The 12,793-nt window shown below is 41.5% G+C and overlaps 1 protein-coding gene and 1 long non-coding RNA gene across 9 annotated transcripts in view; one reads left to right on the top strand and one right to left on the bottom strand.

Annotated features, from left to right (window-relative positions):
- Nucleotides 1–12,793, top strand: part of LOC147026089 (T-box transcription factor TBX4-like) — a 198,510-nt gene that overhangs the window by 112,501 nt on the left and 73,216 nt on the right. The gene's annotated exons all lie outside the window — the stretch shown is intronic.
- Nucleotides 1–12,793, bottom strand: part of LOC147026090 (uncharacterized) — a 34,068-nt gene that overhangs the window by 3,173 nt on the left and 18,102 nt on the right. For 2 of the 3 annotated variants that reach the window (XR_015058111.1, XR_015058113.1), the window contains exon 3: nucleotides 9,187–9,511. The exons of the other annotated variant lie outside the window; for it this stretch is intronic. This is a non-coding gene — a long non-coding RNA (uncharacterized LOC147026090). Of the gene's footprint in view, nucleotides 1–9,186; nucleotides 9,512–12,793 lie in introns of those variants that run through there. 3 annotated transcript variants of the gene reach the window in all.

The following is a 12,793-nucleotide window of genomic DNA, read 5'->3' as shown; positions in this document are numbered from 1 at the left end:
GGAAGAGCTAGAACAAAGAACAGATCAAAAGGAACTAGAAAAAGAACAGAAGAGCGAGAACAAAGAATGGATCAAAAGGAACTAGAACAACGAACAGAAGAGCAAGAACAAAGAATGGATCAAAAGGAACTAGAAGAATGAACATAAGAGCTAGAACAAAGAACAGATGAAAAATAACTAGAACAAAGAAAGGAAGAGCTAGAACAAAGAATGGATCACAAGGAACTAGAACAAAGAACAGAAGAGCGAGAACAAAGAACTGATGAAAAGGAATGGGAACAAAGAACAGAAATGCTAGAACAAAGAATGGATCAAAAGGAACTAGAACAAAGAACAGAAGAGCTAGAACAAAGAATGGATCAAAAGGAACTTATAAGATTGAACAGAAGAGCGAGAACAAAGAACGGATGAAAAAGAACTAGAACAAAGAATGGATCACAAGGATCGAGAACAAAGAATGGAAGAGCAAGAACAAAGAATGGATGAAAGGGAACGAGAACAAAGATCAGAAGAGCTAGAACAAAGAATGGATCAAAAGGAACTAGAACAAAGAACAGAATAGCTAGAACAAATAATGGATCAAAAGGAACTAGAAGAATGAACAGAAGAGCTAGAACAAAGAACGGATGAAAAAGAACTAGAACAAAGAAAGGAAGAGCTAGCACAACGAGCAGATCAAAATAAAGCAGAACAAAGAACGGATCAAAAGGAACGAGAACAAAGAACAGAAGAGCTAGAACATTGGTGAATCACCATGCCTGTGAAACACCAGGATGACAGTTTATAGCTGGGTCGGGATTCAAACCGATGCGAGACAGCTTAGAGCTGAGAGTGTGCACGTCTCGGTGATCCTGTCAGCCATATGTCATTGATAAATATAGTTGGGCTATCAACAAAAATTATCCAAGAGGAGTCTCTCCCCCACCCCACCCCCACCCCCAACTCCCCCCTCCCAAATGTTTAAAGTTTCGCATTGACCGGACAAGCGGTTGCATAGAATAAAATTTAAAGCGAAAATATATCGACATGCACACACACATACACAGAACACACACACACACAGAATACACAGACAGAACACACACACAAACACACACACACACACACACAAACACACACACACACACATACACACACACACACACACACACACACGTTGCAATAGTCACACAATCCCTTCGGGGCAAGACTAATAAGGAATGTGGGGAAGAAAGATTGGTAGGGGAGGATGCTGTTGGGTGACGATGCCACCTGACGGTGGGGTCGAGACAAAGCACGAAAGAGGGCGCAAGACCAGAAAGAAGGTGGTAGAAGACAAAGAGAGACCACCGACCTGCCTGTGATGGTGCAGTGATCGACCCATAGACTCAACTTCAGTGTGGGAGATTTCAATGATCTTGAAGGCCTTGGTTTCCATAGCATCAAGCTGAGCAAGATGTGAAGCAGGGGAGCCAGCCCAGAGGGGAGAGCAGTACGCCATCAAGCTGCGGATGAAGACCTTCTAGGTGGATAAGAGTTCAGGTGTGCCAAGGAAGGACTTTGTCTGATGCAGGATGCTCAGTCAGTGACTGGCTTTGGAGGCCAACCTTGATGGTCAACTTAGCTCATAGAGAAGCACGAGCAATAGGACTACATACAACTCTTCCTTGTCATCTAAAAGTCTAATGATCTGGGCTTAAAGTTTTATATATTATTATAACCGCACCCTTGCAAGAATGGGGAAACACACGTGAAATGTGGCATCAAAGAGATAGGTTTATGCAGCTTTGAATCGGCTTGTTCTCGAGCTATGCTGTGACTAACATCAAACTGTTGGATGACATTTTTCAGCATCTTGTTTAGTGGGAGGAATCTGCATGTAATTACATTAATGGTCTTTGAGCAAGCCTGGTGTTGGCTTAGTGGTTAGGATGGCTGGCTCAGGATCTTAGGGTCCTGAGTTCGAGCCCTGTTTTACCACTGAATTAACACCAGGTGGGGTTGACTCAGCCTGTCATCCTTCTGAGGTTGGTGAAATGAGTACCAGTATACTCCTAGAGGGACACAGCATCAGTGGCACAGCCATGCTCGAAAAAATGACAGCTACCCTGGCAGCCAAACTGCAATTCACAAGAACAAAATGGTCTTTGAGTGTAGCCTTCCTCGACTTCATGAAACAAAGGGTTTGGCGATGAGGTGCAACTAATATACATTTTTCTAGACCTGGCTGACCTGTCTTGGTGGTGGTTACAAGGCTGGAGGTTTCTGGATGGACAAGAATCTTCAATCGAGAGAGGTTCTTGGGTGAATATGAATCCACATTCTCCATAGATTTTTGTAAATTTGACCCAGGTGTACATGACCTATGACACATCCGCTGCACAAATCCAAATTGTGTCATCATGGTGTCAATGTGTGCTGTACATCAACACAAAGAGAAAACACTTGGAAGCCATGACGACATGAACGTTGCATGAAAAGAAAGGTGATTAGGAAGGATGCCACCAGGATGTACATAAAAGGTAAGATGGCCAACTCCAAAAATATTCAAGAGCAAACGAGGCACTTGTTGCACTTCCATTCGATATCAAATCGGTCGTTTCACATACTACATCATTATATCCACCGTGTTCCCTCGTGAAAAGGTCAAAGGAACCAAACATGTATGCACTGATTGAAACACCACCCCCTGGAAGGAAAGAGAAAGGAGGGTCAGGAGGACATAGAAGTACAGGGAAGGGAAAATTCATGAAGTAGTCTGGGATTGGGGAAGATTTTAATTTGCACAATATTTGCATACGTAATAGATAGACATGGTTCCTTCCAGCATAAAATGTACTTACAGAACACTTATTCAAGGGATATTCCATGAACCGAATCAAAGCGAGCAGCACATTCCAGCTGCTGTTGGATTCTGCTACCTGGGTGGTGGGTAATAGCTCGTATGTGTCTACCTAGTGTTGTGGTCTCGATGTGATTGGTTGTTGTTCCTGTGCAGGTGTAAATGCCAGGTGCTGCTGATGCCACATACATGCTTGTAACTAACACCTGTACAGTGTAACCTTGGGATAACCTTTCTTTGCAACCATCTTTTGGGTCAGTGTTGGGGTCGGGAGAGGGGCATGGAGAGTTGGGGAGAAAGGGGGAGGGAGAAGCAGCGCAGTTTCCTATTTAAGTCTGTTAACTTCACCTCGAAGATAATGCTTTAGGAAAGAGGGGATTGGAGAGGGGGGAAGAAAGGGTTATCTGACCACCAACGTCGCTGGCAAGCATAGATACTGGCCCTCTCTGTCTCTGTCTCTGCGTATGTTTCTGTCTGTCTGTGTGTTTGTTGTTTTCTTTAGAATTTGTCTTTGTCTATTTATTTTTCCTTCTTTATAGCAAACTCCATTATTTTTGATGGAACAATAGAAGGTATGTAACTACCGATCGCTTTGTCATTGCTATTGTTTAGGCACGTGGTCACAAGCATCAATCTCCCAGCCACTTGAACCCAGCGCCCAAATGTGTGCACACAGCACCCATGCACTTCCACCCATTGTCCAACTCTGCAGACACACTCTCTGGACGCTTGCACCCATTGTCCAACTCTGCAGACACACTGCCTGGACGCTTGCACCCATTGTCCAACTCTGCAGACACACTGCCTGGACGCTTGCACCCATTGTCCAACTCTGCAGACACACTGCCTGGACACTTACACCCATTGGCCAATTGTGTGCACTCAGTGTCCAGCCACATGTATGCAGTGCCCAACTAGCTGCACACAGCAACAACGACCGGCCGTAACAACCCAGCACCAAAGCACGAACACAAAACATCAGATCTGGGATTGAGGATTCGGCGAAGAGCAAGCACCCGGACCACACGGGCACCACGCCACCGCTATCAGCCATCAGACATCATTTCCCGACTTTAGCCATTGGCGCCCACCTCCCCGACCTGTATATTTGCATTCGTCAGTGATGGAGAAACGAGGCGAAGGCCTGCGCTGGCACACTTTTGATGTTGGAAGAGAAAGCGGGATATAAGGGAGAAAGAGAACAGAGACTGAGACTGCAGACAAGGTGAAAGACAAAAAGATTAAACGATGATTATTACCACATTTAGACCAATGCAAAACTCATTTTTTGGCCCTTTTACTGAAAATGTCAAAGGGATGGAAGGACAACTCAGACGTAGCAAAATTGACTTTTGGGCTGTCTCGCGTGGGTTTGATTCCTGCCCCAACTACAAACTGTCACGCTGTTGCTTCATCAGCTGATCGTTGCATCAATGAGTCCACCATCTGTTGGGAAGCCTATTAACCTGAAGACTCCTCTGACTATTAACTGCTGGTGAACGTTGAAGATTGCAGGGTGCCTTTCACAAAGAGCAGGCCATTCTGTGTCGGTACAGCAGCCAAATTCCAAATTCCTGCCCTGGCTACTGCTAGGAAGGCAAAGACAAATCATCCAGTGTGAGCCAAGCACACAAACCGGCCTTCGGACTCACTACCAGACAGACAGACAAACAGATAGACAGGCACATCTGCCCTTTGGGTTTCACTCACCTGGAATTTCCAGGTGGGTTTCATTGTATGATGTAATCAATACCTTCCACTGTACCTTTGTGAAAGCATGTGGGCAGTCTTGTGTGGTGCATGAAGCGTTGCAAAAGTGATATGGTAGGAAGCTTACCTTACTTCACTCTTCACTTTATCTTTTCCTAGAGTGTGATTGATTAGGTCTTCACCCATTTCCCATGGAGCTGATCTTTGTTCTTAAACTTATGTCAAGAAGACCTGCAGATCTTCTACTACTACTACAATGACTACTACTTCTTAACAGCCCCAATTATTCCCACATTCTTTTGCGGTTGGTCAGGGAAAGGTTTTGGCCCAAGTCTTTCACGAACCGGCTGGCCAGGCCTGACATTCCCTTCAAAATAATTGAGGCAGGAATTTTGGAGTTGTTCAGGCGGCTAGGAATTCAGACTTTCAGTCGAGTATCCTGTGACAGAGTGGCTATCTGTCCATGATTGGTTTTATCATCATGAAACGTTTCTCAAATAGTTTTGAATGCCCCAAAACCCACAATCTCACCCTGTTGCTTTGGAAGGATAGTCAAATGAAGCGTCCTATCTATTTCCATGGTGAGTCACTGGAAGTGGTTCAGTGTTACACTATATGCCTCGTTATAGTCAAGACTTTTCCTGGACCCAACATAACAAAGCTGGATGCCAAAGTCTGCCATAAACTGTGGGCATCCTCCATCGTTCCAAGTCTTACCATGAAAAATCATGAAAAATCGATCAGTCAAATCACACTTAATATATCTTACATGTACGTGTATATATATGTGTGTGTATGCAGTGGCCTGCAAAAGTATTCACCCCCCTCCAAAGTTTTCACATTTTGATGCCACCTGTGTTTATTTCATGAAGCTTTCAAATCAAACTTTATGCATGGATCGAGTCTTCACAAACTACTCCAAAGTGGTAAAGCTGAAAAACTCAGATAAGATGTGAATAACTTCGATTAACAGAGAAAATCAGATAATTCTCAGTTGCACAAGTATTCAAACCCTTTACCAAATTTACCCTAAATTACTTCAGGAGCAAATTTTTTGTTTGAAAGGTTACAAAAGAAGTGTAATAGGTTTCACCTGGATGTAATCAGTGGTTTAACTGAAAAATTAAGCTCCCCACTTACCTAAGGTGTTTTAAGGTGCAACTCACTTGGTCAACCAACAAGGCAAACATGAAGACCAAGGAACTTTCCAAAGAAGTCAGACATAAAGTGGTGGAGAAGCACCGTTCAGGAGAGGGCTATAGGAAGATTTCAAAGTTACTCATTATCCCTTTGATTACGGTGAAATCCAAAATTAAGAAGCGGAAGACATATCAGACCACCCAGCCAATTCAAACTCAGCAGCCGGGCAAGCAGGCAACTGATTCGGGGGATGTCTCCAAATCCAACAATGACTTTGAAAGGTCTGTAAGGCTCTTTGTCCAAGATGGGGGTCAGTGTTCATCAATCAACAATATCCCGCTCCATTCACAAAGCTGGCCTCTTTGGACAGGTGGCAAGAAAGAAGCCATTACTAAAGAAGATGCATCCTAATTATGATGCAGGCACATGGAGAGAAAAGTTTTGTGGTCAGATGAAAATTGAACTTTTTGGTCAAAATTCAAAGCGTTATGTCAGCCAAACGCTGCACATCACCCAGTCAACACCATCCCTTCTGTAGAGCATGATGGTGGCAGCAGCATGTTATGGGGCTGCTATTCATATTGTCAAGTTGTTTAAACTTTCTTTATGTCAGAAGATGATGATTTGTAAGACTGGATAACACTGGGTGGTGCTTTACAATATACATTTACATGGAGAGAATTAGGGTCTCCCCCCACCACCCTTAACCACCTCCTCAGATATGCCACGCTGAGAAAAACCATATTCGGGGTACCCTTAGGCAACATACAAACTCTGGTTGGATTTGATTCAGTAATTCTCTAGTTTTTGAAGCAGTGTTGCAGTTCTGCAAAACCGCATGCCTCTAAGGCAATTGCATCCAACATACAGAGATCCCCGGGCAATTATTTTATTAGTATTCATGTGTAGTTAGTCCTCCCCTCATGTCTGGTGGGTTAACGAGATGAATTGTGTTGTGTGGGACTCGTAGTTAGATCTAATAAATATCTCTGATTTGTACTCTGACCTCTCCTCTAACCCTTTCCTTTTAGCCATAGTATACAACAAACATGCAAGCACACATGCCATTCAACAGACAATTGTTTAATAAGCACACCACGATGCTTCCCGTGGCTTGGATCGTCCCCGTTGCACACAAGACAACCTGCCCCGGGAATTTGCACACCATTTTCCATTCACATCTGCAAGCCAATTCCCAACTGGCACCTCACCTTACTCCGCACCTCGCTCACCAAATTTCACGATTTTGACCACAAATGCCTCCCGCATACGGGAAAAATAATCCTGCACCCCTCGTACCTCTGCATTGCCACAATTTGCCTCTATTTCCAGCACTACGTGGCATCAGCCATTGTCCTTGGTGCCGCGCGATGCTGGACCACACTACAGATACTATAAAGCTCAAACACATCGCACGGGAATGTCCTGGGTGAGCGTCCAGAATTGTTACAGCCCTCTTCCAGACGTTAGACCACCGCAAGACCGTAAGCAACGAGGAGGGGTCGTGGAAAGGGCGATCCGGGAGTTTGGTTTGGGTCCCAGGTGTGCATTTTGGCTCCTGAAGTTGTCTGTGGGTGGTGGAGAAAGTCCACTACCATCCAACATACAGACTACACTTGGTGCACGTTCGGGACCGGAGGGCCGGCTCAGAGAGCATGCTCCCCATGTTAAGTCAGGAACTTTGAGCCGTGCTAAAGCTGAGCATCTGAGTCGGTTTCCGGTCCTGGAGCCTGGCCGAGCGTGGCTCGGGCCGCTGTGGCCCAATAGAGGAGTAGGATTTGGGCCACAGTGTGTCGCTTTCCAGTCCTCGCCCCAGCCTTCACCTGGGGGTTATAAAATGGGGTAACGTGGAGCTGTTGAGAGAGTTTCTTCTTCAAGAACATCATCCGTGTGCGACTGCCATTCTTCGAGAGCAGACATTGGACTCCCTGCCATGCTGTCGATGTGCTGCCACTCCCGCAAAGCCAAACGGACTCACCACCAGCCACGGACGATGTATCAGTGCAGAGCGCACTTTGCGACGAGCCCTGGCGAATAAATATGGAGGAGATAACATGCCATATCACGAGGTGGGAACGCTCAAGAGAAGCTTCTCATGGAGGTGCATGCTTGCACATACAGACGTTTACACGGTTAGGTTAGGAATATTCCTTCTCACGCATCTATTCTCTCTCAATGGACCCCTCTATCCCATCTTCTGTGGACTCACAAAGAAGAACGCGTTACTGACTCGCAATCCCATTTTCCTCTGGCACGACACCACACCCCTCACGTCGCATATGTATCACACCTCCCACTTCCCCACCATAAACATCAGTATCTTTCCAAATACCCCTCCCTAAGCGTCCTGGGCCACGTTGGTCAGCCGACCGCGCCAGGTATTGAGAGAGCGCTCATCCCCACCTTTCCCTCTCTCTCTTTCTTGTCTCTTTAACTTTCCTCGGGTGTGTGTGTGTGTGTGTGTGTGTGTGTGTGTGTGTGTGTGTGTGTGTGTGTGTGTGTGTGTGTGTGTGTGTGTGTGTGTGTGTGTGTGTGTGTGTGTGTGTGTGCTTGTGTGTGTGATGGCGCCTATCCTAGATGAAGTAAGATTGTAGAAGATAGTTGGGATAATCCTGCTCTGTGTCCTCTTGTAAGTTGTTGACTTTTGCCGCACCCCACAAATTCCTTGCTCTCCCCTGCTGTACGTAAAATAAAACTCCATTCACTGTGCTGCATACCTTTCCTCGCTTGGTTGTAAATAAATGTGTTGTATAAAAATGTTCCCAGCTCATTTACGTGTTTTCCTTCATTGGTCCAGCATGGCCTGCACACAAGTTTAGCTGGTACGTTATTCCCCAACGATCTGTTTCCTAGCCGGTATGTGTTTGGCAGTTCCACTCGGCTGCATTTGATCTAGTAAGGTGATCCGGTTTGAGCAAGTGTGCACTGAGGGCGTATTCCCTGGTAATTAGATCATGTGACCTTGAGGTAAAGGTACTTATGAGTTGGAGGACCCTAAGTCACATGGTCGAGTTAATGGCTTTCACGGTCGATTAGTGACCCACCACGTCACAAAGTTATTTGTGTGCGACAGCCTGCGATTCTGGTGAGTCTGGTCGGAACCCGAGGTTGTTCACCCCTCGTAGTCTTCGCCCCCGATCCCGGGTCCGCAACAATGTATAAACAAACAAACAAACATAGATACAAGTTCACTTTTCTAGGAGAGTGGGGTCCATACAGTGGAGTCTAAAAGTATGAGTCCAGTTGGAAATTTATCAATCAAGATGTAATGAAATAAATCATCGTAAAATGAAACCAAAAGCAATTTCAAGGGATTTCACAAACTCTTCAGGATAGAGCAACACTTATTATAAATGGAAAAATCAAATCTGTCTTTACATATAATCAATTAATCCTTGTGATTGATCCCCTTTTGCTTTGAGAACTGCCTCAACTCCATTTGGGATTGATTTGATTCGTTTATGGATCAGGTTTGAGTCGATCTTTTCCCAACAGTGTTGTTTTATGCACTCCAGAGCATAGTCAGACTGATCACATACATTTTATCTTTCTCTCAAATGTATTCACCCCTCATTTATTCTGTTAAGACAAAGTGTCAGTCAATAATAACTACTGCATAATAAACAAGAATGGCACTCGGTACAGCGCGTCCCTCCACCAGGTTGAACAGCGTAATGTCTGGTGTAGGTGGTATAGGGAACAGCACCCTGATCGCAAGGCATTGTCATTGTAGGTGGGAGAACTTTCAGTTCTATACCAGGTAATGCCCGTCTCAAGCAAGGCAGCCCTTCGCCAACAGGTATGCTGGTCAGCTTGTCTCTTCTGTCTAGTCTGAGCCAACTGGACCAGGTCAGAAACCAAAAAGAGTGGCAACAATGTCAGGCTTATGAAAACGAAAAAGCATACAGCGTCAGAATGAGTCGGTATATTTTGTCAAGTACTTGTAAAGCTGTTTTTTAAAAGTGTAATTCCTCTAGATGTTTGTGTCGTAAAGTTTTTAGACCTTGTGAAACTTTTCTTTGTCATGTGACAGGTAAGACTTTTGTTGTTGATTGTGAATGTTTGTTGGGATGCAAATCAAAGTACATTATTTATCTTCTCACTTGTAGAGATTGTGGATTGCAATATGTTGGTAAAATTTCTCAATGTTTGCATCAATGTTTGAATGGACATCGGTCTGCTGTATCGTCTGGTATTAATATTTATTTATATAATCATTTCAATGAAGTTGGACATGCTTTTAGTAGTTGTTCGATTAAAATTATAAACTCAGTTAATGTTAATGATTTTGACAATAAAGAGGAGTATGATGTTGAGCTAGGATGCAAGGAGGATTTTTGGATCAGGACATTAGAGGATCTATCCTTTGGGCCATAATGACAGGGTACAAGGTACTGGGTCAGTTTCTCAAGGTAATATTTTTTGTATCGAGTATTTTGCTTATCCAATGAGAAGGAGACCCAGAGATCATGGCTGTTGTAGTCGGTGTCATACAGCTCCAAAAATAGAAATTTCAGGGATAATTGATGAGCTTAAACATTTTTATGAAGGAAAGGTTTTTCATGATTTTTTATGTTCTTCTGAGGGTCATGTTCCAAACAAGTCTTATCTAAACTTTGTCCAGAGTTTAACAGTTTCATATGACATGCTCGTTTTTGATCGAAGCTTTTTGTAGCAGGTTTCTGATAAAGAAGTATACTCCCAAAGTTGATGGGATTCACGAGTTCTTAGTTTGTGATTTTTCTAGCAAGCAGGTAGATAGGCTTCGGTTTCATTCTATTTTTAGGGATACTAGTGTAGAGAGTTTATTACCAGATAAAATTAGGGAGCGAACTCCATTGAAGGTTTATTTCACTTTCACTCAGACCATAGGACAATCCTTATTTAATTATGGTGGATTTTTGATAATTTTTGATAATTTCTTAAAACTCTTAGTATAGATATAGTAAAGGACATTTTGTAAACTTACTGTGCATGTTCATCTTCCCCTTTTTTATATGGACCTTGTGGACACGTAGTTTCTGGGGATTTGTGTAGAACTAGTAATAGTGAAATTCGGGATCTGATGAAAATGGAAGCTAAATATAGAGAACCAGTAACTCAACCTTGGAGCTGCATTAAGTCTTCAATTGTGGATTCTGTCTCTAATTTTGTTAACAAAATGTGCACTAAGTTTACGTTAACTGGACGCAGTTTTAATGCATGGTTTAACAGAGTTGTGGAAGTCCTGGATAATAAGATTAAGTTTTTTAGTCATCAGGGCTTACTTTCACTGGGTAGGTTTAAACCAGTGTTGAACAAGCCAAGTGTTTGTAAAGACATTCAGGATCTCAATTATAGCTACATAATAGCTCCAGTGGATAAGGCTACTAATAATTTTGTTGTGGTTTGTAAAAAGTTTTATGTGGAGGTTTTATTAAGAGAGTTAGGCATTGATATGGTTACTTTCACCGGTATAGGAAATAGCACATATATGTTTCTTGTCATAAGTTACTCCAAGATATTATCTCTGAGCATCAGGAAGTTTTAGGTAATAATTTCAGTATTAAATGTAAAAGAGGTAAATCTTTGCATTCCTCGACTTTTCTGCATCCCTAATCTTCATAAGAACCCGTACTAGTATAGGTTTATAGTGGATGCCAGGCAGTGTTCCACTAAACAGTTATCCATTATTGTTAACTCAGGCTTACAAGTTGTTCGGGAACAGTTCAGGAAATATTGTTTAGCAATTGAGAAGAATTCAGGTATTAACACTTTCTGGAGAATTAGTTCTTCTTTAGAGTTCTTAGATAGAATTAGATGCTTTAATATCAAGTCAGTTGAAGTTTTTGATTTTTCAACTTTATATACAAATTTGGATTTAGTACTAATGAGGGAATCACTCTTCAAAGTAATTGACAAGGTTTTAAACTCTGTTAATAAGTTTTTATTTGTCAGGTTTGATAGATCATTCTTTTCCAAAAATAAATACTCAAGTTTTCATTGTTTTGATAAGCAGAAGTTTAAGGATGCTGTTAATTTATATTTAATTTAATACTTTTGTGTCTTTTTGTGGGATAATGTTTCAACAGGTTAAGGGTATTCCCATGGGGTGATTGCATACCCCTACTAGCGGACATTATTCTTATTTTCTATGAATTTCATTCATGCAGAAACTGATGGAGGAGAAAAAAATTATCTCATACATGTTATATAGATGATATTTGTGTGGTTAATATTTTTGAGAGGCCACTTCACAAGATTTATCCAGATAGCCTGATTGAAACAGGAGTGTGGTAATGATTGTACAGTTGCTGCATATCTGGATGTGTTGGTTAGAGTTGGACAGAATGGCTTTAGTGCAAGTATATATCATAAAGTCAATGATTTCAGTTTCCCTGGAGTCTTGTACACCTTTCCATGTGGCAATGTACCAATTAAAATGGGTTACAGTGTCTTTTCATCTTAGCTACTTAGATTTGCAAGAATTTGTTCAGTAAACGATGATTTTGTGGAATGCGCTGAGAAGGTTTTTTCCATCGTATTAAACAGAGGATATTTGGCTAATTGTTTGATGTCTTTAGACTCCATCGTCACCTGTTATTTAAGTTTGGTTGGTTTTCGTGTGAACAAGTTCCTGTTACAATGCATTTGATATAATAAGAATGAATTAATTCTTTTAGTGAGGTAAATTATTTAACTAATACTGTTGATAAAACATATATATATATATATATATATATATATATATATATATATATATATATATATACATATATATATATATATATATATATATACATATATATATATATATACATATATACATATATATACATATATATACATATATATACATATATATATATATATATATATATATATACATATATATATATATATATATATATATATATATATATATATATATATATATATATATATTAGATGATACTAAATAATGGAGGTATTTAGACATTCGATTCGTACAACAAAGTTTAAATATGCATTTCAACTAAAGCTTTGATAATGTCGATTTTATGGAGGTATTTAAACAAAAGTACAATAAATAAATTTTATTTTAAAAATACATCATAAATAAGCATTAAAATAATTTATTGGTGGTTGCTAAGATACACAGTG

This window comes from Eptatretus burgeri, chromosome 5 (genome assembly GCF_056783735.1).
Source record: "Eptatretus burgeri isolate ZD-2024b chromosome 5, Ebu_testis_v1, whole genome shotgun sequence".
Classification (NCBI taxonomy): domain Eukaryota; kingdom Metazoa; phylum Chordata; class Myxini; order Myxiniformes; family Myxinidae; genus Eptatretus; species Eptatretus burgeri.
The sequence above is the reverse complement of the archived record's forward strand: the minus strand, read 5'-3'. Positions and strand labels throughout refer to the sequence as shown.